At 48.1% G+C, this 26,294-nt stretch overlaps 1 long non-coding RNA gene across 1 annotated transcript; it reads right to left on the bottom strand.

Moving 5' to 3' along the window:
- Positions 1-828: 828 nt before the first annotated feature.
- Positions 829-21,401, bottom strand: LOC310827248. The gene is made up of 2 exons (XR_014556255.1): positions 21,337-21,401; positions 829-1,197 (listed from the first exon to the last, which is right to left on the bottom strand). It is a non-coding gene; the product is annotated as an uncharacterized lncRNA (long non-coding RNA).
- Positions 21,402-26,294: the final 4,893 nt, after the last annotated feature.

Below are 26,294 nucleotides of genomic sequence, written 5' to 3'. Positions count from 1 at the left end.
TTGGATGAAATGGCTGAGATTTGTGGGATGCAACATCACGTAGGCAGTCAAATACAACATTTCCTGTTTGCCCAGAGTGGACACCCAGGGGAATGTTGCTCCAGCCAGGAGGACTTCCTGTCACACCTGGTCTGGAGCATCCTCCTCCTGCTTGTGACCAGGTAGATGGGCATGACCCTGGCAGACCCTATAAAGGGGCTAGTCACGCAGCCATCTTCCTCTCACTCTTCTTGATTCTCTTGATGCCTTTTGCTGTCTGCTGGCTCTCAGCCAGCAGCACATGGGCTCATCCCTCACAGAGGATGAAGCCACACTTTTCTCTGCAACTGTAACTACAAGCTAAAGCCTGCCTTCAGGATCATACTGTAAACTGAATGTAAGTAAACCTTATCATTACATTTAATAGAAGACTGTTGTCTCATTATTGTTTTTAAGAGGGAACTAAAGGGGATTTACCAGGAACAATCCCATCTGGACAAGCCAGACTGGATCGCTTAACTCAAATGATTCTAACAAATCCATCAACTAGCTTCCAGCCATGTGCAAGGGATGTGCTCTGCTACTAGCTCACTAGCGTGAGTGAGGAAGGATAATATTTAATCAATACATCCTCTCCTACTATCCTCAACATTCCCACTAGATTGTTCCAGGGACACCAGTTTTTCAAAGTCTGATAAACATTTATATCTCCAGTGCCCCCCGGCAGCCCCATTGCCTCTTAGCATTCCCCTAGGAGATGTGTGTACAATGGCCTGTATGAGGAGAACTGCAGTGGAGCTGTATGTATGCTTAGCAGAGATATGCAGGAAGTGAGGCTCTGTAGACATGTGGCATCATGAAATTTATTAATTTACAGCAAATTAAAACAACAAAGGGGACGCGGGTGGCGCTGTGAGTTAAACCACAGAGCTTAGGACTTGCTGATCAAAAGGTCAGTGGTTCGAATCCCCGCAACGGGGTGAGCTCCCATTCCTCGGCTCCTGCTCCTGCCCACCTAGCAGTTCGGAAGCACGTCAAAGTGCAAGTAGATAAATAGGTACCACTCCAGCGGGAAGGTAAACGGCATTTCCGTGTGCTGCTCTGGTTCGCCACATGACCCGGAAGCTGTACGCCGGCTCCCTCGGCCAATAAAGCGAGATGAGCGCCGCAACCCCAGAGTCGGTCACAACTGGACCTAATGGTCAGGGGTCTCTTTACCTAAAACAACAAAACATGGCTGGTGTGAGCAGTGTCTGACAGACATCTTCTTCATCCGAAAGCAGAGAACAAAGAGCAGAAAAACAAAAGCACAAAGAACGGATGTGCTCTTATCTAAGTTTCCGTTCCCACACTCCAGCAGTGTGGAATGTAAATAAAGATCACATGATCCAGCAATGAGAGAATGAACTACTGACAGGAGATCCCACCAGAGGCAGATTTAGGGCAACGCGAGCTGTTCTGCCGCACTGGGTGTTGAGTCTAGGGGGCGCTGCAGGAGTTATGACATAGTGAATTGAGGAGGACAGAAAGCAGGAGGTAAGGGGTGCTGAATTTTGGCCTTGCACGGGGCACTGCTGAAAATTGAAATATCCACCCCTAATCCCACCATTTTGGGAACCACCACAGATGGGAAATCTGGCACTGAAAAGCACAGAAACAGGGTGGCACGAGAACCCGTGCAGACCCCACTTACGGCAGGTAGGAGACCAAAGAATCACCCCGTTTCCGTAAAAGCATTCTGGGAAATGATATATAATGAACTGAAAAAAATGTTTAAGATAACTTTTGTCAAAAAAACCAGAGGCTTTTTTGGTTAGGAATTATAGGTATGGAAGCACCAAAAGAAAAGACTGTTTATGTGTTCAACAGCAGCAGCACAGATGCTCTTAGCCCAGAGATGGAAAGAAGAAAAACCAGAGAAGAGTGGCAGAATATGCCGAAATGGCAAGACTGACGGGATAGATCAGAAACCAGGAAACCAAGTATTTGTGAAAGACTGGAATAACTTCTTAACATATTTGAGAGACCACTGTAAACAGTTGAAATCATTGGCAGGAATACAATAACACTTGAAAAGTAACACAAACTTTGGGCACTATGGATATATAACAGATAGATTGCAGTAAAAGATGCAGGAACAAGATTTAGAAATGGAATCCATGGAGGGATGGAGGGAAGTCAAAAGGCTCCAGAGAACCTTTTTTGCTTTTTTTTATTTTCTGTATGCTTTTCTGGATGAAAAACAAATAAAAAATTATTTTAAAAAAGAATCACCCTGTTTCAGCTTCTGAATATGGTGCACACCCCTCTTAAAAGGCTTTAGCTATACTTCCTTTTCTCGACTGCATTGACCTGCCATTTCAATAATCCCCCCCCCCTCCACTTCAAATTTCCTCTGAATGATATACACTCTTCCAACCACATTTATAATTTTTGAACCTTTGGGACATTGCAAAGGTATTTTGGGAGCGCCTGGGTTCTCCACACTTTTCACAATGCAGTTGTTGGTGCTGAACAGAATGAAGGTGACGGCAGTGATGAAAATATACCTAGGGATTAGACTGATCCTGTTTGCTGCAGTATTACATCATGGGCTCACTGTGCTCAAACGGTGGAGCAGGACACGGAAATATGGAAGGAGTGCATGCAAAAGTCTGGGGAAGGAGATTATCTGAGGCACGGATAGATTTGAATCGCATCACACTTTCCTCACGATTCCCACCTGATTTGGTGGAGAGTTGATGCTTCGTTCTAGTCTCTGCTTTTAGGAAGGATGAGAGATTCAATTTCCCTGTGTGATGCCACTATAGAAGAAATATTGGCCCCCCTGGTCATGCAGCAGTAGACTGTATGCATCCAGCTGCATGCAAGGAACTTTTGCATGATTGATTGCGGAAAACAGATTTTCAGCGCTGGGGAACAAGCGGGGAGGAATTCATTTCGGTTTCGCGTTTTAATGCTAAGCAGCCTAATCTGCACTTCCCCCAAACAATACGCAAACTGAAACACAGCAATCCTTCAAAATCCCCACTTCTCTGAATTTTGTAATGCAGCTCTCCAAACCCCCAAACCCCAAAATGTCTACAAAAATGGGCATATTACAGGAAAGCGAGCTTATACCAGTCACAATAATATGCAGAGAAATGCATTATACAATTAGGGGAAATGGCTTGGGGGAATGTGCATATTAGAGACAATTACGCGCACATTTGTGTATATTAGAATCGTAGAACTGTAGAGTTGGAAGGGGTCCCGAGGGTCATCTAGTCCAGCCCCCTGCAATGCAGGAATGCACAACTAAAGAATCCCTGACAGACGACCATCCAACCTCTGTTGACAAACCTCTGAAGAAGGAGAGTCCACAACCTCTGTGGTTGTCAGTCCCCTATTCAGGAGAAATGTAGAATAAAAGGCTGACAATTTTTTGTAAGGACTTTTTCTTTGAAGAATTGCACGTCAGTGCACAAATGTGATTATCTGCACTGAAGATGGGGGGGTGAGAAACCTGGGGAAACCAAAAAAATGACAGATTTCACCCCTCCCTGGTGCTGTTTTGGTCAGGATGTGGGGGTTTGAGGATGATGGCAGGAACCAAGATAAGTTTAAAAAGGAGGGCAAGTTCAAAAGGTTTGACAAATGTTGGTTTAACCCTTTGCAGGATTCATTCCTACCATTTCAGGTTCCAGAGATTTCTCTCTCTCTCTTTGCCATTCAGAGCCCTCCATCCATCAATATCTTGTCATCTGATAAAACTGCGAAGGGGCACACTCTCGCTGCATGCCAAGAGGTGAGGTTGCTTAGCCAAGGCGCTGGCAATCATGAAGCCAAGACGTGCCATTCAAACTTGATGCCTCTGAAAGCTTCAACAATGTGACAATGCACACCTGTGTGGACAGAAGCCCTTTTGTGCCAGGTCGCAGGGGAGGCAGGCGGGGCAAAAATCACATGTCTGCAGGTGGCAAAAAGCCCCATCTTACCCACAGAGGCTAGTGGCATGGGACGCCGGGGCGCCAAGTTCTGGAGGGCAAGAGTCCTGGTGTGATGGGCTGGGATTCAGACTCGGAGGCTGAACCTGAGGAATCCCAGCCTGCACAGGAGTCCCCGCCTCCAGAACCCGCTGAGCCGGGGCTGGGGCATGAGCCTGAAGGGGCTGAGCCAGGGCTGGGTCCTCAGGTGCAGGCATCAGCTGAGTCTGCTCTGGCTCCTGAGGGGGTGGAGGACCCATTGCCTGCAGGTGCTCCACTCTCAGCCCCATCAGAGGAAGCTGAGGTTGCCTCTGGGTCTGGTAACCCTCCAGCCTCTCCTGAGCTGCAGAGGCTCAGGGCAGAGAGGCGGAGGGAACTAAGTTCCCACAGGAGGAGTGCTCGCCTCCAGGCCAGGAGAGACGAGTCACCTGTGGACCGGGGCCACCCTATGCCTCAGGGCAGATAAAAGCCAGCCAGCCCCAGTCCCAAGTTGCAGGAGCAACATTGTTGGTAGCCTGTTCCTGCCTGCACCCTGTCCTGCTCTTCTGCCAGAGTTCCTGGCCTCACCCGACTCCCTGCCTTGGACCCAGCTTCAGCTTTGACAGACAGCATCCATACCGCACCCTCGACCTCGGACTGGACCTGGACCTCGCCACATGGTTAACCCTCGGGACCAGCACACCCAGGAACACCAAACAAGCGCGCTGAGTGAGCAAGGGTACGTGCGCCACTCCCACCAAGCGTTGACTCAGTTTTTCCCTTTTAGCTTGCAGGCGCCGAATTCTGCGGGGTGCCAGAAGGCTAAAGGGAAAATCGAGTCAACGCTCAGCAGGAGCAGTGCCCTCGCTCGCTCAGCAAAGACCCGCTCGCTCGGTGTGCTGCCTGCCGAGGCCACCGTGGCACAAAGCGGCCAGCTGAGCCGGGAGGTGCCATGTTTAGTCTCCACCTCTTCCCTGCTGGAGGAGCTGCCCTCCAGCAGCTGCCCACCTCCTCCTGCCCTAAAAAAAGTCAACAACTCTGGGAAAGGGGGGTGGAGCTTTGCACCATGGTGCCGGATTGCTTAAGACAGCCCTGGCAGCAAAGTGCTGAGGCTGCCGTGAATTGAGCGCTCTGGCTGCAGCACCATCTGTGGTCGATAGTGAGACAATTAGAACTAGGCTGACGTATGAATAGTTTTTAATGATGACAGCAAAAGGACAAAGCATCCATTCTCAGAATGAAGGTGCTCCCAATTAAGGTTTTCACTCACTTCCCCCCTAAGCACCCCATCACTTCTGTGCCTTGCAACCTGATCTCGCAACCACCGTGCTTTTCGTGTAGTCACCTTATCTGCTCTACGTGACCTTGGACTGATAGGCTGGACACTTTCCAGTGAGAGAGAGAGTCTGTTAGCTCTCTCTATTCCAGTTCTTCTTCACCTCACTGTTCACCCCCCAAGTTCTTCCCAACTTTTGTCTTCAGAACTATGCTCCTCTGCAAACCACTGTTCTAAATCTATACTGTCCCACTGCTCCTGAGCAGCTTCAGGATCCTGGTCAGGAGCAAGGGGAGGGGGAGACTCCCACCATTCCTCATCAGAGCATCACTCCTCAGCCTGGTCTCTGACACTTGGGAGGCAGCAAAGGACCTTCTCTGTGGCTTCGCTGAGGTTTTAGGGAAGATTGTTTAGACTTCTCTTAGATACCTGCCCTCTGTCCCCAAAAACAGTACTTCTGTCTTGTCAGGATTCAACCTCAGTCTGTTAGCTGCCATCCATGTGCCAGCCGCCTCCAGCCACCACCCTAACTCTGACCCCCCCCCCTGCTGCCACCATGATTCTTTTGGTTCCTTCACTGTTGGCATTATCAAGACCTTGAAGGCAGCAATGGCATTTGGGCTGTGGAGGGAGGCCATCCTTCTGTTCCCACCATGTAAAATAGGGGGGGCCTGAAATAGGATGCGACCCCCACCTCCACCACCCCACCACCAGGTTGATCCGTTCTATTGTTACACAACTGTTGGATCCATAAGGGAGCATGTTGTTTACTCCTAAGAAGAGATTGGGAGATTTCCCACGAGGCCTTGACAAGGTACCCTTGATCCCCAGAGAGAACTGCGATTTGAACAGCTCTGGGAGAGTCTCCTGCCAAGAAAAATAACATCAGGTTGTCTTTCCTCTGGAAGGGCTTTGATCCTCAGCAAGAGTGTCTGCATGCCCCCTGCTTGCCGTAAGCTTCTTGCAAAGCCTCCTGCCTCTCATTCCCACTGCCTCTTGCTTCTTCCAAACCCGCTTGTTAATCCGCAAAGCGGCATGTACTTAAGTGGCAATTTCCTCTGCTGTCTCTCGCCTTCCTGATGGCATTCCCCCCCCCCCACTTTCTTTTTGGGCTTAGATTGTGCTTTGCTTGTTTATTTGCTCTGGGATTTCTAGGGCAAGACCACGGGGTCACTAGACAGTCAACCTAAGACTGCGAGGGGCTTCAAGCACTCTGGGAGATGGCCTGTTCATATCCCTGCCCCACCGCAGATCACGGCCTGGAAGTGAAATGGTTCAGAAAAAGGCAATTCAAATGATCTGGGGGTGGAGCAACTGCCTTATGAGGGATGGTTGCTGTCAGAGAACTGCCATCAGAACAGGGGCAGGAAATAGGGGCAGTTGTGTTACAGGGGGCCTCCGAAAATCTTGCAAAGCAGTTCTTCCGGTGATGTGGAAAACCCCACCTTCAGTGGGGAAGAGGTGAAAGGACCAGAGGATGCTGGTAGGAGACTCAACACCACTCCTGGTAAAGCTGGCCAGGAGGGAAGCATGCCCCTTCCATCATCCACCCTGAGCAGAAGTCTACAGCGCAAAGAGGGAAGGAAAAGGCTGGGCGTAACAAGACTTTTATGCTGGGGGATGTCCAGGGAACAAGCACTCCCGGATTCTGCTAGCGATTGAGGCAGACATGAACTTTGGGTTCTGCACTGTAAATAGTTTTGCACCTAAATAAAACCTGTAAAAGACAGGTTGCAGTCCTGCCTGCTTACTCGTGAGCAAACACCTTTGCCATCTGAAAGTTGCAGCATCTGGGACTTTTTAGCTCACATAAAAGGCAAGTAAGAAGCAACAGGGTGGAAGCTTGTAAAATAATGCATGGCATGGAGAGAGTGGATGGAGAAAAGTTTCCCTTCCTCTCTCGTAACACTGGAACAGATGAACATCCAGTGAAGCTGCATGTTGGTTGATCCAGGGCACAGTGGCGTAGCGTGGCTTGCCAGTATCCGGGGTGGGAGGGAGGGAAACAGATGGAGTACGCATGCGCTTTTAAAGTCTGCATCATCCAGGACATTGCAGCCACAGAGAGAAGAACAAAAGAGGTAGAGAGGTCACTTCCTGGTTCTCACGGAGAAGCTGGTGTTGAGATTTGCACCCCAACAGTTTTGTGCCCGGGGCAACCATCCCTGTGCCCCCCTTACTACATCACTGCCAAGACAGATAAAAGAAAGGCACACCTCCACGCAACACATAGTCAGACTATGGAACTCGCTGCCACAGGAGGTGGGGATGGCCATGGACTTGGATGCTTCTTGGGAGAAAAGCGATGACAAACCTAGACAGCATCTTGAGAAGTAGAGACATCACCTTGCCAACAAAGGTCCGTATAGTTAAAGTTATGGTTTTCCCAGTAGTGATGTATGGAAGTGAGAGCTGGACCATAAAGAAGGCTGATCGCCGAAGAATGGATGCTTTTGAATTCTGGTGTTGGAGGAGACTCTGGAGAGTCCCATGGACTGCAAGAAGATCAAACCTCTCCATTCTGAAGGAAATCAGCCCTGAGTGCTCACTGGAAGGACAGATCCTGAAGCTGAGGCTCCAAGACTTTGGCTACCTCATGAGAAGAGAAGACTCCCTGGAAAAGACCCTGATGTTGGGAAAGATGGAGGGCACAAGGAGAAGGGGACGACAGAGGACGAGATGGTGGGACAGTGTTCTTGAAGCTATGAACATGAGTTTGACCAAACTGCAGGAGGCAGTGGAAGACAGGAGGGCCTGGCATGCTCTGGTCCATGGGGTCACGAAGATTCAGACATGACTAAATGACTAAACACCAACAAAATAAGAGAAGTTGACAAGTTCATGGAGGAGATGGCTATCGATGGCTGCTAGCCAGGATCCCTGTGCTCTTCATCCACATTTGGAGGCAGCAATGCTTCTGAATACCAGAAGCTAGAAGCCACAGGAGGAAGGAGAGTTCTGGCTCTCATGTCCTGCTTTTGGGTTTTCCCCTGGGACATCTGCTTGGCCACTGTGAGGCTTGGACGCTGGGTTAGATGTTGATCTTTTGCTCAGCTCCCGCTTCCAGGTTTCCCCCAGGTATCTGGTCAGCCACTGTGAGAAGAGGATGCTGCCTTTGATGGGCCATTGGCCTGATCCTGCAGGCTCTGCTTATTTTCCCACATTCACAGAGACAAACTTTCTGGTGCCACCACTCAATATTTACAGTCTGAAGTGTCTTCCCACTCTGAGCTACAACTGAATAAATGTCTTGACAGCTCTTTGTGAGTGAGAACTAAATTTCTACCCAGAAAAATATTTAACAACACTGGAGTCGGAGCTGAGTGTATCCATTGCCGAATAATCACACTAATTCAGAATACTTTTGATGGTTCTGTCTCTCTCCTTTTATTCTCCACAGTCAACCTTCTGCCTGACCCAGCGCAGATCATTCCCAGAATTGGCTCCTGAGCACCACCCTCTCCTCCCTTCCTCACATGTTGCTCTGTGCAAAGGCCAGAGAGAGCCTCCATCCCACACGCCCCAATCAGGCATTGCTGATTGTGAGCTATACATAGGTACTGTGCTGTGTGTCTCTTCTTCCTCCCGTTAGGACCTGCCATGGGGCTGAGACTCATCAATGTAATGGGCGCATTGACAAGCGCTGCCTTTTCATCATCGCTCCTGCGGTGCACGAGGTCAACGGAGTAACAAGACCGTCATTTGGCTGTTTGTCCAGAATGGCGATACTAGATCTCTAATTATAAAAGTGAGCAATTGAGTTTTGCAGGGTGTTTAACTTGGGGAATGAGAACATGGGTGAAACTGACCTCAATTCATTCACATAAGCCAGTCACTGCTTGATGTTGGAATTGTCGAGTGACAAAATATATATAATATCCACTTGTTTGAGAAGGTGAGGCTCATGCCACACGTTGAGCAGAGTTCTATCCTTACTTCCTTCTGCCGTGTTTTTGTTTTTAAAGCCAAAATCCTCATCCTGAGTTGGCTTGTAGGATTCATAGCAGAGGAATGCTGAGCAGAGAGAGTCATAAGAATGTTAGAAGAACCTTCTGAATCAGGCCAAAGTATGGTTAACAGATTTTTTTTCAGTGAATCCGGGGACACTCCCCCCCTTTTTTTTGAATCTGAGTAGCAACAGGGAGTCACAAGGGCCGCGGGTGACGCTGTGGGTTAAACCACAGAGCCCGGGGCTTGCCGATCAGAAGGTCGGCGGTTCGAATCCCCGCAATGACGGGGTGAGCTCCCGTTGCTCAGTCCCTGCTCCTGCCAACCTAGCATTTCGAAAGCACGCCGCAACAGATTGACAGCCTCTGGTGGATTGAGCGGACAAAATTGGTTTCTGCACATTCCGTAGTGAGGCAAGTGAGGGGCTTGTCAAGTTGGGAAGGAAAACTCTGATCCTAAACATTCACTGCTTTGCAGGACATCTTTGGGAGAAGATTAGGCTCAGGAGTAAACCCTACATAAATCTGGAGTGGAGTTCCTAAGATGGTTGGATGGTGCCTTGTACGCCGTCTTCCCACAACTCCTGCAGCCCAGCTAATGCCAAACATCTAGCTCTACTTTCCTTTTGGACCCCATCGGAGAGGCCAAGAGGGGGTCTTGTCGACTGGGCAACCCAGGACCTCCAGACACACTGCCCATGCTTGCATCCCAAGGAGTTAATTTGGTGCTGCTAACACAGCAGTTTGACCTCGGCCCTGGAGGAGACTCCATTGTCTCTTGAGACAGATGGATGTCAACAACAACAGATTCATCAAGTGCCTTCTGCACCAACTTTTAAATGTCTACCAAAAACTTTTCTATTCTGCCAGGTCTATGCAGGTCATTTAGCAGATATCCTTCCCGATGGTCTGTTTTTAACTCTCTTTTTTAAAAATGGTTTTTATTGTGTGGTTGATATTCTTATTGCTGTAAACTGCTTGGGTCTATTTTTATGATACAGCAATATATATATTTTTATATACATATAAATAAATAAATCCCCAGCATCTCCAGATGGGGCTGGGATTGTCCTCTGCCTGAAACCCTGGAGACAATATTGAGCTACATGGAGACGTGAAAATTTCCTGATACAGAGTCCTTAAAGCAGATAGTGGGTTCAATTTTTTGGATTGCTAAAGGGGCACGCTTTACAGTTTAGATTACAGAACACACCCAGGGACACAAAACCACTCTTTCCATGGACAACCCTTCTCCATAGATCCTACCTCTCTAATACTGACTGCTCTTGGAGGTCCAAAAGATGCACACTCCAGTGTCAATAATTTGCAACGCCAGATGAGAGTACTGGCCCACCTGGCTACCCCAAGCAGCAGCAACTGCCCAGGGCTCCTTTTATTCCATTTCCAGCTACCCAATACTATTAGCTCACTGTGTAATGCGCAAAAATAAAGAAGAAAGATTAAAAGTCCCAATAAAACACGGATCAATAATGCATCAAATAAAACAACTGGAAAAAAATAATCAGAACAACCATTCCAAAGAAGAGATCTTGAGAGAAACAAATTAAAATTAATGTGATATGACTGCTGGCTTCAGGTCTGGCTCCTCTCTTGTGTTAAGTGGACATTTGGAGCAGGGTTAAGTTTACCTCTTCATACGGAGCCCCCCTAGATCCTGGAAACCTGCAGAATGTCTGGGACTTGATGCATGGATGTCAAGAGCAGGACTGGGGAGGCAGGGAGCATGCACATTGGGGCAGGACCAGAAGCATGGACCCACAGCACCCCTATTCATGTGTGCAAGTCATGTGCAAAGAGGGCTTCCAGCTCTCGGCATCCCATGGCGCTGAGTTAGCCAGCAGTTGTCTAGGATGGTTCCCTGTGGTCTAAACCACTGAGCCTCTTGGGCTTGCCGATCAGAAGGTCGGCGCTTCAAATCCCCACTACGAAGTGAGCTCCCGTTCCTCTGTTGCAGCTCCTGCCAACCTATCAGTTCGAAAGCACACCAGTGCTAATAGATAAATAGGTACCACTGTGGCGGGAAGGTAAATGGCATTTCCATGCGCTCTGGTTTCCATCACAGTGTTCCACTGGGCCAGAATCAGTTTAGTCATGCTGATCACATGACCCGGAAAGCCGCCTGTGGACAAACGCTGCCTCCCTCGGCCTGAAAGCGAGATGAGCGCCGCAATCCCATAGTCACCTTTGACTGGACTTATCCATCCGGGGGTCCTTTACCTTTTTTTTTAAACCTGTCTAGGATGGTTCCCTGTGGGGGGAAATTCCCTTTGGGGATTCAATCAGGAGGTTCACACTAAATCCCCAATATTTCAGGCTTTATTCTGTAGTGCATTGCAGGATAGAGTCCAAAGAGCCTGCGAGAGCTTTTCATAATGATACTTTCCATATAGTGGGGAAATGCAGTGTCTTGGCTGTTTCATCCTCTCTCCGACCAGCTTTTGCCACCCTCTTACTCCACTATCTCTCATTCTATCTTGAAAACACTTACTCAACCCGTTTTTTCTTTACTGTACAGGCAGAGTCCTCTTTGCACCTTACCTGGAGCTGTTTTCCACTGAAACAGGCCAGCGTTGTGTTTCTCCTAAACTGGTCCTTACCAGTTTTATCCTCAGGCTTCATTCTTGCATAGTTACAGAATTTCTTCCACATCCTCCCATTCTGGCCTCTTTAGGGGTTTTCCTGTGCAGATGTTTTGTACCTGTGCCCACCTGAGCATGCCAATTCCTCTCTCTTGGGCACGGGGGGGCTTTCAGCTTTCGTGGCACAAACAAGAGCCCAGGATGATTCAGGTTCTGTTAGCCTACAGTTGCGTTGGAATTTGTTGCCAATCCGAATGATTTACAAATCAAAGGGATGTTCCTCTTTTGATATCACAAAGCCTCGGAGGTTTCTCCTCAGCGCAACACCCATGTCATTAGCAAAGTTAGCCACGTCCCTCTCTCTTCTCCTGTTGCTTGGGGTGGGCATCATTCTCCGAGCGGATGGCTGAGGGATTCCTTCTTCCCACACTTGCATTAATGAGATCAGCAGCAGATGCGTTTGGAGACTGCCAGATGGTCCCAGCGCTTTGGGAATATTCCTGTGGTTTGATGACTTTCTTGTCTTCTGAGAAAATGGGAGATGCTGGAGCTTTGATAACAGGAGGGGGAAAGCTGTTTGCAGTTTTGCAGCGACATCTACAAAGCCCCTTGGATGAAGCCTTACAAGGAGTTTGATCACTCACTCACCCAACTCAGTCCTGCTGAAGCCTTAGAAGTAAAAGCAAACAGCACCTCATTTACAGAAAAGTACAGTGGTACCTCTGGACGTGAACGGGATCTGTTCTGGAGCCCTGTTTGCATCCAGAAGCGAACACAACCCATGTCTGAACGTGCGTGGGTCACGATTCACCACTTCTGCACATGCACGTGTCGTCATTTTGAGCGTCTGCACATGCACAAGCAGCGAAACCCAGAAGTAGTGCGTTCTGTTACTTCCAGGTCGCCGCGGAGCATAACCTGAAAACACTTAACCTGAAGCATATTCAACCCAAGGTATGACTGTATATATTGGTTGCTAATAAGGTTACAAAGTAATGCGGAAAGGCTACAGCCATTGGTGCCCTAAATCCAAATACTGTAGAGTTAGGAAAGGTACAGAGATGGGCCATCAAAATGATCATGAGGATAAAACGACTTCTCTAAGAGGAAAAGTTGAAGCGTTTGGGACTGATCAGTTTACAGCGAAGGAGAGCTAGCAGCAACGTGATAGAAGTCTATACTATTATATATAGCATGGAGAAAATGGAGAGGGGAAAGTTTTTATCCCTCTCATAACTCCTGTGGCACATGGTCAAAGGATGGAACTAGCTCCCATGGGAGACAGAGAGGGCCACCAACTTGGATTGGACAACCCTGTGGAGGAAATGACAATCATCTGGTTGGGCATCTGGTTGGCTACTGTGAGAACAGGATGCTAGACTGGTGGGGGGGCCTTTGGCCTAGGGTTACCAAGATGTCCTTGGTTCCCGGGGACAGTCCCCAGATTTGCATATCTGTCCCCGGGAAAATGTGGCAGCAGCAGTTGGCTCGGGCTGGCTTCACGAGCTGCTCCCTGATGTGGCGCCCGCCATTTTTCCTGAGCCACAGCAGTGAGCAGCGAGCAGCGAGCAGCTCCTGAAGCCAGCCTGAGCCAACTGCACTAAAGGCTGGCCCCTCCTGGGCAATAGCTGCCCGCCCGTGACCCCCAAGCCTCCCCTGATCAGTCAAAACAAAGGGGGAAGGGGGAAGGAGATTGGGGGAGGCTCGGGAGTCATGGGCATGCGGCATGCTGCTGCCCAGTTTTTTTAAAAAAACTCTGCGCATTTATGTTTCGCAGTTTGCGAAAGAAGGGCTTTGCACCCTTTATACAATATGCATGTGCGCTTGGGCCCAGGGTCTTTTGTCCCCCATCCCCACTACTGACTCCCTGTTGCTAAAGGTAAAGGGACCCCTGACCAATAGGTCCAGTCATGGCCGACTTTGGGGTTGCGGCACTCATCTCGCTTTATTGGCTGAGGGAGCCGGCATACAGCTTCCGGGTCATGTGGCCAGCAGGACTAAGCTGCTTCTGGTGAACCAGAGCAGCACACGGAAACACTGTTTACCTTCCCGCCAGAGTGGTACCTATTTATCTACTTGCACTTTGACGTGCTTTCGAACTGCTAGGTTGGAAGGAGCTGGGACAGAGCAACAGGAGCTCACCCCGTCGCAGGGATTCAAACTGCCGACCTTCTGATCGGCACGTCCTAGGCTCTGTGGTTTAAACCACAGCACCACTGCGTCAATGTGTAGTGGCAGTGTATTCTACAGGACTGGGAATACACTAAATTAACACTAAATTAACTCAGGAACCTTCTGCAAGCAATGCAGCTGTTCCACCACCAAGCTATAGAACTTTCCCCATCCACTGCCAGGCCTTGCCCAGAGGCTTTGCTTGGCACAGGAACTCTGCACTGTCATATAATTTTTTCCAGTGGCATTCAAGCCTTCCATCCCTCCTGGATGGAGCTGCTTTTGCCCAGCGATCTCTCCCCCTTGCGGCTGTTCCTGGGCATGCACAAGGCACAGATGCCAGTTTTTCAGCAACCGCTCCAGTTCTTAACAGAGGAGGGAAAGAATCCTTTTGACATTCCAGCACTAAAGGCTACTAAGCAGCCTTCATTTCAAGGGGGAGGAAAAAAGAATCATTGCAAGATCCTGTTAAATAATCTGGCAGGTTCACACTATTTGTTCAGTTGTCTTTTTGAAAACCAGTTCCAAGGACAACACGGGAAAAGCACAGAGAAATATCAAGGCAGGCTTTGTCAGTCAGGCCCCTCCAGATGTTTGGGCCTGTAACTCAGATGCTGATGTGTATTGTAGTCCAAAACATCTGGTGGATACAAGGTTGGTGGTGGTTTGCATTTGGGCGTTCCCGGGGTCACGAGGAACAAAACATGCAATAGCTTTGGTTTCTTGCCAGTCTTGCGGTAACAGTGATTTTGGAATCATCCTGTAGACAGTGGGCATGCTCTTCCAGATGTGACAGATGTTTTCCTGATTGGACGGCTAACTCCACCTTGCATCACTGCAGATTTTGGGTTGCCAGCTACCGGTAAATCTGAGGATCAGAAAAATTCTGGAGAACTGTGCTATCAATTCATCTGGGGTTTTAAATCAAAAGTTGAAGCACAGAACTAGAAGTTTGGAAAGTACCCCAAGGTTCATCTCGTTCAATCCTCTGCAGAGAATCCCTGACAGATGATCACTCAATCTCTCATTCTAAACCTTCTGTCATAAGAATTCTAAGGTCTCAAATATAAAATAAATGTTCATAAATGTACAAGGCAAAGACATACATAAGTATATAAACCACGTGTCTAAGAGAACAAACCTGAAGCCATTTTGACTCTCCCAAATTGATCTCAAATATTTCTCTGCAAAGAGGAAGGAAATGGGAAAACCTCTCCATTGTCTTTGGGTATGAATAGGGTGAGCCTGTGACCTGGATCCAGGAATTAAAGTATTTACCATCACAAGTGGTTGGACAGTGTTCTCGAAGCTCCCAGCATGAGTTTGATCAAGCTGCGGGAGGCAGTGGAAGACAGGAGTGCCTGGCGTGCTCAGGACCATGGGGTCACGAAGAGTCGGACACGACTAAACGACTAAACAACAACAACCATCACAAAAGAATGGCCAGGCTGCCCAGGTAAAGCAATCAGTGATCATTATCAGGTATCCTGGCAGACAGGATTTCTGCTGCAGACCGCCCCCTTCTGTGATGTATGTATGATGTGTGTGGGGGGGGGGTACTTGAGTTATAGGGTAGACAGTTTCAAAAGTCTATATTAGGGCTTGCACGCCATGGTTCTGGGTTCTCTCCTCCCTCCTGTGTGTGGGGAGTGGGGACCCTGTTGCAACAGTACTTTTCCATTGCAATAAAGATCAGGCTTACTAGCCGCTTTGCTTCTCAATATACTCTGGTTGGCCTCTGTCATTTTCTCTTACTGATAGGGAACCCACTTAAGGACTCTATACGGGCTCTTGAATACCCCGTAAGGGAAAAGGAGCAGTTTTTTTTCTTATAACACTTCATTGGAGAAGAGGCCAGCACCTTGGGTGGCCATGTGACAAGGATTCTTTCACTGTGATCCCTGCATTGCAGAGGGTTGGACTAGAGGACCTTTGGGTGTCCCAACGCTAGAATTGTGTGATTCTAAAGTTCTGCTGCTGAGCAACCATTCGGGCACCAACCTTGCCTTCACCTGCCCTGCTCCAAAATGGATGGTCTTGCTGTGACATCTCCTGCCTCCTAAAGGTGTGGGTCCTGGCTGTGCTAGTCAACCACTCTGATGTTGTGCTTATAAATTGGCAGTTTCCCTCCATGGCTGTTCTGGGGAGCGGCTGCTCTCAAAGCAAATGGCTGCCCTGTGATAGAGAGAGAGAGAGAGAGAGAGAGAGAGAGAGAGCGCACTTTTGCAATTAACTGACTTTCCTGGGCTATATTTTTCCCTGCGCTTAAAAGGGAAAGCATCCCAAATGCTGCAGCCATTCGTCAAGCCCCTTCTCCCCCCTGCCCTCCGCTACCACCACGCGGAGTCTTTATTTTTATTTTATTTTGTTTTTGCACGAAGCTCCCTACTGAGCCTGCTTGGGATTTAGTATGTGGTCTGAAACAAATAAAGGAGGATGAGAGTGGAGTTAATCTGAAGGCAGAGCAGTTCAGTAAATAAAGAGCAAGCGGGGGTGAGAATGCACTCATTCCCCCCCTCCCCAAGCCAACAAAGCTATCAGCGAAGAACTGTTGGCTTTTTCCAGCTTGCCGTTGCTTGTGCATCTCATTTAACACCCTCTTTCAAAAGTCACAGCTCTGGGCTCCGTCCCTCAAGGCTTTGGGGTGGGAGGAGGGTGCGCTTTGACATTGCAAATAATGTTCAGTCTTTTCACATCCGAGTTACATTTCCCCGTGGTGCCGTAGCCAGACAAGAGCGCAGCCTGGAGACCAAGGTGACCTTCCCTTGATGGAGAAGCTCTAACTGCCCCTGTCTAGGGCTAGCAGGGGGCGTCTCCCACCTGGTGCTTTTGGCAAGAGCGCCGAGTTCAAATCACCCGTGAGGGACGATGCGCTCACTGCTGAAGCAAAGTCTTTTGCCGGCCAGATTTGGAGCAAGGCCTGTTTCCCTCCATCGCATCTGAAGGCATTGCCAAAATGACTGCAAGAGATCATTGAATCACAGAACTGTGGAGTGGGAAAGGAAACTAAGGCTCATCTTATTCATGTCAGGAGTTCAGCCTACACTCGAGTAGGACCCTGGCAGAGACACATGCCTGACTGGCATGTTCTCTCCCTCCTGGACGATCGTCTGGGAGCTTCATAAGCTTTCTTCTGCCTGAAAATCACAGCGACCAATGCCAACCGACACCGACACACTTAGGGATCCACAGACTTTGTGCATCATGCGTGACAGACCTCAGCAACTCAGCATTTTGGATAATCTTGTTGTTGTTTAGTCGTTTAGTCGTGGCCGACTCTTCGTGACCCCATGGACCAGAGCACACCAGGCACTCCTGTCTCCCACTGCCTCCCGCAGTTTGGTCAGACTCATGCTGGTAGCTTCGAGAACACTGTCCCACCATCTCATCCTCTGTCGTCCCCTTCTCCTTGTGCCCTCCATCTTTCCCAGCATCAGGGTCTTTTCCAGGGAGTCTTCTCTTCTCATGAGGTGGCCAAAGTCTTGGAGCCTCAGCTTCAGGATGTGTCCTTCCAGTGAGCACTCAGGGCTGATTTCCTTAAGAATGGATGTGTTTGTATCACTTGCCCAATAATAAATGTTGGAAATGTAATGCGACCGAAGGTACCTTCTTTCACCTTTGGTGGACTTGCCCGAGGATTAAGGCCTTCTGGGAAATGATTTATAATGAAATTAAAAAGGTACTTAAATGTACTTTTCACAAGAAACCAGAGGCATTTCTCCTGGGCATGGTCGGCCAGTTGGTGTCAAAGAAGGATAGAACATTTTTTATGTACGCCACTACAGCAGCAAGGATCCTTTTAGCAAAGTATTGGAAGACACAAGAACTACCCACACTGGAAGAATGGCAGACGAAGGTGATTGACTACATGGGACTGGCGGAGATGACTGGCAGAATCCGTGACCAAGAAAAAGAGACGGTAGAAGAAGACTGGAAGAAATTTAAAGTATATCTTAAGAACTGTTACAATATTGATGAGTGCTAAAATGTCAAGGGAAAGGAAAACATAGAAATACAGCTGTAATTGATTGATTGATTAATCATGAGAAGAAATTTAAAAAGAAAATAAGTGATTAGTTAATTGGTTTGAAGTGTTGTTGAAGAAATTTTAAAACAGGGATGCAGTGAAGGGGAGGTAAGGTAAGGGGAAATCCGAGAAGTAAGGTTTATGGGGAAAAGGTTATGAAATTATGCATGTTTATATGTTTTTGTTTGTTTATGTGTTTATGTTGTGTTGTTTTTTATTTGTCTTGAAAAACTAATAATTTTTTTTTTAAAAAAAAAAAAGAAGAATGGATGTGTTTGATCTTCTTGAAGTCCATGGGACCCTCAAGAGTCTCCTCCAGCACCATAATTCAAAAGCATCAATTCTTCGGCGATCAGCCTTCTTTATGGTCCAGCTCTCACTAATCTAAATAAAGTAGATTGGCTAATCTACTTTATTTACATATAAACACACATGGAGCACTGCAACATGGCTCCCTCTCTCTCTAACACATAGCTGTCAACTTTTACCTTTTTTTAAAGGGAAATTCCCTTATTCCGAATAGGATTCCTTGCAAGAAAAGGGAAAAGTTGACAGCATCAGACAGCAAAGAGAGAAAGAACAAAGGACAATAGTCCCACTTCATGGAACACAGTAACACAAACATCCTGTCTCTGTCACTTCCCACTTTGCGGAGTCAAAACATACACCGTCATGTGATAGACAAAAATCCCATGACTGCAACCACAGAGCAGGAATTCTAACAGTCCAATCCCAGAAGCCCAGTATCCTGTTCCCATTGTGGCCAACCAGATGCCCCAGTGGGAAGCCCAGAGGCAAAACCTGAGCACAGCAAGACTCTTCGCCCTTCTGACTCCCATTCAGAGACATACTGCCCCCAACAGTGGCAATAGAAAATAGCCATCATGGCCAATAGCCATTGCGGGCCTTTTCTTCCATGAGTCCTGCTGCTCCCAGGTTCAGAGAAGGGTGCTACCCTGTTACTAATGCTGAAGTGAGATTCTGCTGCCAATTCATTTCAATTTGATATGTGGACTGGAAAGGTCTTAGCTTGTCCATAGCCCCAGACTGCAGACTCCCCGATCTGGTCACACTGATGGGCCAAACGTGCAAGACTTTCAATATTTCCCTCTCCCTTCACAAGACTACAGCTGCAATGAAACATATCTCTCCCATATCAGTCTCTGTAACTCTCCAATGGATGGTTTCTCCTCAGCAACTACAACTAATCCAGAATGCGGTAGCTAGACTGGTGACAGGGGACAGCCGCCGAGACCACATAACACCGGTCTTGAAAGATCTACATTGGGCCTTTCTCCTGGGCATGGTCGGCCAATTGGTGCCAAAGAAGGACAGAACATTTTTTATGTATGCAACAACAGCAGCAAGAATACTTATCGCAAAGTATTGGAAGACACAAGATCTACCCACTCTGGAAGAATGGCAGATGAAGGTGATAGAATATATGGGACTGGCAGAAATGACTGGCAGAATCCGAGACCAGGGAAAGGAGTCAGCGGAAGAAGACTGGAAGAAATTTAAGGACTATCTAGGGAAATATTGTAAAATTAATGAATGTTAGAATGATGTTGGTTTGAAATCAAGTGGTTTATTAGCTGTAATGCTTAAGATAATTGAGGGGGGGGGAAAGAAAGAAAGGTTGAAAATTAAGTGAAAATTTATGGTGAGGATTTGCTGAATTAACAATTCGAACTGGAATACAAAACGGGGAGGTATGAGGAGGTCTGGGAAGTAAGTTATAAGAAAATAAGTGAATGGAATTTTATGTGTTTTTAATTGTTTTTTAGTTTTGTATTTTGTATTTTTGTTATTTTTTCTGTTTGTGTTTTTTATTATTGTTTTTGTTTAAATTTTGAAATCTTAATAAATATCTTATATAAAAAAAAAATATCTACATTGGCTCCCAGTACGTTTACGAGCACAATTCAAAGTGTTGGTGCTGACCTTGAAAGCCCTAAATGGCCTCGGCTGAGTATACCTGAAGGAGCGTCTCCACCCCCATTGTTCAGCCCGGACACTGAGGTCCGGCTCCAAGGGTCTTCTGGCGGTTCCCTCCCTGCGAGAAGCCAAGTTACAGGGAACCAGGCAGAGGGCCTTCTCGGTGGTAGCACCCGCCCTGTGGAATGCCCTCCCACCAGATGTCAAAGAGAAAAACAACTACCAGACGTTTAGAAGACACCTGAAGGCAGCCCTGTTTAGGGAAGCTTCTAATGTTTAACAGACCACTATATTTCAATACTTTGTTGGAAGCTGCCCAGGGTGGCTGGGAAGCCCAGCTAGATGGGCGGGGTATAAATAAAAAAATATTATTATTATTATTATTATTATTATTATTATTATTATTATTATTATTATTATTATTATAGTGGTGCCTCAGGTTACATACGCTTCAGGTTAAAGACTCCACTAACCCAAAAATAATACCTCGGGTTAAGAACTTTGCTTCAGGATGAGAACAGAAATCGTGCTCCGGCGGCGCGGCGGCAGCAGGAGGCCCCATTAGCTAAAGTGGTTCTTCAGGTTAAGGACAGTTTCAGGTTAAGAACAGACCTCCGGAACGAATTAAGTTCTTAACCCGAGGTACCACTGTATTGACTTCACCCCGGAAGGCATACTCTTCCATTGTCTCCCAAGACAGACAGATGCCAAACACTTCAAGCACATCACAGGTCCCACCAACCCTACTCTGAGCTTGCAGCAGTGTATGGGGTTGGTTGGGAAAGTGGTGTGGAACCTAAGTTTTGTGTGCTGTGCCAAGCAATCTCCAAACTGAATGCACCCGGAAAGAGGTAGAAGGAACAGACAAACTCAGGTTTCACTGCTGCCGTTTACTGGAGGCTGCAGCAGTTCGCACTGAAGACTTAGGATGGAGGGAGCGTAGAGCACATGTCGAAAGAATCCACACGGATATACAGTGGCTCTTGAATACTTTCCTTCTTCCAAATGGAGATGGAAGACAAATTTATGCTGCTGTCACTCCTGGGACCTTGGTGGAGAGGCTGGGGGGAGAATCGCAGCTGTTCGCCACAGCGCTAATGGCAGCCCAAATGCCATCGTGTTTCTAGATGGTTGCTTTGGCAACAGGTGTCCCTTTTTATTTTATTTTTTCAAATTCCCTCCCCGTCTCATTCTCCGGTAAATCTAACGTAATGCACACTGTGTCCGCCGGTCACAGATAACTGCTTAGCTTAAATCCTGCTTAAATTCCCTCAGCTTATCTCTTAAATGGCATCTGGGTTATAAATAGCATCCCACCGGCTCGCTGGCCCTCTCCTGCCCGCTGGCTTGTTTGGCCAAGAGTTTTACGGGTACTTGGCAGAAATTGCCGTGGAGAATCTCCAAAATAAAGAACAGGGAGGAGAGAACCGAAAAGCCACTTCTGTTTGCTCACCTGCCACTGAGTCTGGGTCCGGGTGTTCCAGGAGATAAGGGAAGTTGCTTCGGCAGGGAGGGGAGAAGCTACGGGTGCAAAACTGCTCCGCTCCTCATCCCCCCCCCCCCCACACACAAAGCTTGGCACACTTGAATTCAAACTGCTACTCATTTTTTGTGAGTCTACTGTTCAATGTGATTAGCTTTTTCTCTTGTTGTTGTTGAGTCGTTTAGTCATGTCCGACTCTTCGTGAATCCCTGGACCAGAGCACGCCAGGCACTCCTGTCTTCCACTGCCTCCCGCAGTTTGGTCAAACTCATGCTGGTAGCTTCGAGAACACTGTCCCACCATCTTGTCCTCTGTCGTCCCCTTCTCCTTGTGCCCTCCATCTTTCCCAACATCAGGGTCTTTTCCAGGAAGTCTTCTCTTCTCATGAGGTGGCCAAAGTATTGGAGCCTCAGCTTCAGGATCTGTCCTTCCCATGAGCACTCAGGGCTGATTTCCTTCAGAATGGGTAGGTTTGATCTTCTTGCAGTCCATGGGACTCTCAAGAGTCTCCCCCAGCACCAGAATTCAAAAGCATCAATTCTTTGGTGATTAGCCTTCTTTATGGTCCAGCTCTCACTTCCATACATCACTGCTGGGAAAACCATAGCTTTGACTATATGGACCTTTCTCAGCAAGGTGATGTCTCTGCTTGGGGTAAAAAGGTAAAGGGACCCCTGACCATCAGGTCCAGTTGTGGCCAACTCTGGGGCTCATCTCGCTTTACTGGCTGAGGGAGCCGGCGTACAGCTTCCGGGTCATGTGGCCAGCATGACTAAGCCGCTTCTGGCGAACCAGAGCAGTGCACGGAAACGCCACTTACCTTCCCGCCGGAGTGGTATCTATTTATCTACTTGCACTTTTTTGATGTGCTTTCAAACTGCTAGGCTTGCACGAGCATGGACCGAGCAACGGGAGCTCACCCCGTCACGGGGATTCGAACCGCTGACCTTCTGATCGGCAAGTCCTAGGCTCTGTAGTTTAACCACAGCACCACCCGCATGAGTTGAGGCTGTAAATACACAACCTAGAATTAGTTGGTTCCACCCATCCTTGGCTCTGGCGCCCCCTGCTGTCAGTCTCCCTGCCCTCCAACCTGCCCCTTCCACCACCGGAGCAATGGTCTGACTTAGCAAAAGACAGGTCACAGTGCCAGGTTTATGTATAAGCTAAACAAGCGATAGCTTAGGGGTCCACTCTCTTGGAGGCCCCCCAAAAAATTAAAGGGAAAAAGCTGGATGTACATTTCCAAAATATAAGGTTTGTTGTTGTTGTTTAGTCGTTTAGTCGTGTCCGACTCTTCGTGACCCCCTAGACCAGAGCACTGCAGGTCCTCCTGTCTTCCACTGCCTCCCGCAGTTTGGGCAAACTCATGCTGGTAACTTCAAGAACACTGTCCCACCATCTCATCCTCTGTCGTCCCCTTCTCCTTGTGCCCTCAAGTGAACTTACAGGGAACCAGGCAGAGGGCTTTCTCGGTGGTGGCACCCGCCCTGTGGAACACCCTCCCATCAGATGTCATAAACAATTATCTGACGTTTAGAAGACAACTGAAGGCAGCCCTGTTTAGGGAAGTTTTTAATGACTGATGTTTTAATGTATTTTGAATCTTTTTTTGGAAGCTGCCCAGAGTGGCTGGGGAAACCCAGCCAGATGGGCGAGGTAGAAATATATTATTATTATTATTATTATTATTATTATTATTATTATTACCCACAATGGCTTTGCTCCGCCCCCATGGCTTTGGTCTCATGTCCTGCTTTTGGGTTCCCCACCTGGGTCATCTCCTTGGCCACTGTGAGAAGACAATCCTGGACTCGTTGGGCCACTGGCTTGATCCAGCACATTCTTCTTGAGTTCCTATGTCCTCCTTTTTCCGTCTGCAGTTTTAAAAGCCTCGCTCATCATGCGCTTGGATGTTGGCTCCATCCTCCTTTGATCTGTTTCATGTCACGGGCAGCTCTGTGGTTCTGAGTTTTGCCTCGGTGCATCTCTGCAAGGCCTGGTGTATTGATTCCTGTTGAGCTTCGTTTTAACCATCTCGGAGGCTCAGGAGAAAAGCTTAGCAGGTTAGAGGGTCAGGCTTCAAGAAAAGTCTGGTGGCTTGCAGAGAGCTCCTTTTTTTAACTGAAGATATTAGCCTGCCACCCTGGGCTCCTTGGGGACGAAGGGCGGGATATAAATTTAATAATAAATAAGTAAAACAAATTCTGCGCAGGCTTCAGGGGCTCAGGTGCAGCGGGTTGTTGTTCTTTCTTGGTGAAATTATCCAACTACAGGTCAAAACCGATGTATCTCCTGGTTCTCTGGAGAACATCTGCAGCAGACAAGATTATTCCTACATGTTTCCAGTGAGATCAGCAGCAACATCTGTGCTTCCCACAATATTTATTTACCTGCACAGCATCTAGCAACCGAATCTCGAGAAGAGAGCTGTCTCAGTTTCAACTCTCCAGCACATTTCGGAGGTTGGGGGTGGCAGATATTCCATCACCATCACCTGCTCATGTGGTCCACACCTGTGACTTTTTGGCCGCCCATTCAAAAGTCTGGCAAGCGGAGGAACCTGGCAGCGCATCTTCCTCCTCCTCCGCGAGATTCTCTGCAGTGAGAGAATCTTTGCAAGGGAGTCCAAAATATGTATTTCACTCTCTTTGGTAATAAACTAAACTATCAAGCGGAGAGGGAAAGAGCTTTCTTGGCACTGTGGCTTTCATTCCTGGAGATGGTTCTATTAATCTGCCCAAATCCATCTGACAAGAAAGGCTTTCTTCGTGCGGCTCATCGTTAAACTGTGGAACTCCCTGCCACAGGAGGCAGTGATGGCTATCAACTTAGATGGATTGAAAAGAGGATTAGGCAAATTCATAGAGGAGGATGTGGATATTTTCGCCCCCTCCCATGGCAAGAATCTCATGATGTTTTCAGAAAGGAGGGGGCAGAATCTGCTCATCACTTCTTCCGCTCCTGCCTGACTCTGTGGGAGTCTGAGTGTTATCTGTGTAGACAATAATAATAATTTGTTATTTATACTGTTTCCTAGTTCTGCTGGATCTCTCAGCGGCGTTTGATACCATTGACCATAACATACTTCTGTACCGTCTTGAGGGGCTGGGAGCTGGGGGCACTGTCCTACAGTGGTTCCACTCCTTCCTCCTGGGCCGTGTTCAGAAAGTGGTGGTGGGGGATGAGTGTTCAGACCCCTGGCCACTCACTTGTGGGGTGCCTCAGGGCTCTGTCCGCTCCCCCATGATTTTCAACATTTACATGCAGCCGCTGGGAGAGATCATCAGGGGGTTTGGGCTGGGTGTTCATCAGTATGCAGATGATACCCAGCTCTACCTCTCTTTTAAATCAGAACCAGTGAAGGCGGTGAAGGTCCTGTGTGAGTTTCTGGAGGCGGTTGGAGGATGGATGGCGGCTAACAGATTGAGGCTGAATCCTGACAAGACAGAAGTACTGTTTTGGGGGACAGGAGGCGGGTAGGTATGGAGGATTCCCTGGTCCTGAATGGGGTAACTGTGCCCCTGAAGGACCAGGTGCACAGCCTGGGAGTCATTTTGGACTCACAGCTGTCCATGGAGGCACAGGTCAAATCTGTGTCCAGGGCAGCTGTTTACCAGCTCCATCTGGTACGCAGGCTGAGACCCTACCTGCCTGCGGACTGTCTCGCCAGAGTGGTGCATGCGCTGGTTATCTCCCGCTTGGACTACTGTAATGCGCTCTACCTCTACGAGGGGCTACCTTTGAAGGTGACTCGGAAACTACAACTAATCCAGAGTGCAGCAGCTAGACTGGTGACTGGGGGCGGCCGCCGAGACCATATAACACTGGTCTTGAAAGACCTACATTGGCTCCCAGTACGTTTCCGAGCACAATTCAAAGTGTTGGTGCTGACCCTTAAAGCCCTAAACGGCCTCGGTCCAGTATACCTGAAGGAACGTCTCCACCCCCACCATTCTGCCTGGATGCTGAGATCTAGCGCCGAGGGCCTTCTGGTGGTTCCCTCATTGCGAGAAGCAAAGCTACAGGGAACCAGGTAGAGCGCCTTCTAGGTAGTGGCGCCCGCCCTGTGGAACGCCCTTTCAGCAGATGTCAAAGCGATAAACAACTACCTGACATTCAGAAGACATCTTAAGGCAGCCCTGTTCAGGGAGGTTTTTAACGTGTGATATCTTAGTGTATTTTTGGTTTCTATGGAAGCCGCCCAGAGTGGCTGGGGAGGCCCAGCCAGATGGGCGGTGTATAAATAAATAAATTATTATTATTATTATTATTATTATTATTATTATTATTATTATACCCCGCCCATCTAGCTGGGCTTCCCCAGCCACCCTGGGCGGCTTCCAACAAAATATTAGAATACCGTAATACATCAAACATTAAAAGCTTCCCTAAACAGGGCTGCCTTCATATGTCTTCTAAAAGTCTGGTAGTTGTTCTTCTCTTTGACATCTGGTGGGAGGGCATTCCACAGGGTGGGTGCCACTACCAAGAAGGCCCTCTGCCTGGTTCCCTGTAACTTGTTTTCTTGCAGTGAGGGAACCACCAGAAGGCCCTCGGCGCTGGACCTCAGCATCTGGGCAGAACGATTGGGTGGAGACGCTCCTTCAATGTAGAGATAAGATGACTGCATAAGAAACTGGAACACTCATGCAGTCCAGTAGCCTCCTTTAGTTTATAGTTTATTTTTAGTTTGCAGTAGCTGTAAGAGAATAAAGAAGTTATGCTTCAGAGTTTTCGTTTGTGTAGTTCATACTTTGACTTTGGTGCTGTGTTTGGTGCGCACAGCTCAAAGTTGTGGGTCCGTTGCACTTACTCGACCTGCTCTGTCCCAGTGGAAGGTCTCTGAAAGTGCTTCCGAGTTCGCCTAGCCCAGTCGGGGCAGAAGAGGTGGAGCCCAGTTGCTGGCACCGGCCCAAAGGCGAAGC

The sequence above is a fragment of the Podarcis gaigeae genome (assembly GCF_964106915.1).
Source record: "Podarcis gaigeae genome assembly, chromosome: 11".
In the NCBI taxonomy this organism is placed as follows: Eukaryota; Metazoa; Chordata; class Lepidosauria; order Squamata; family Lacertidae; genus Podarcis; species Podarcis gaigeae.
This window is presented reverse-complemented; position numbering and strand designations above follow the sequence as displayed.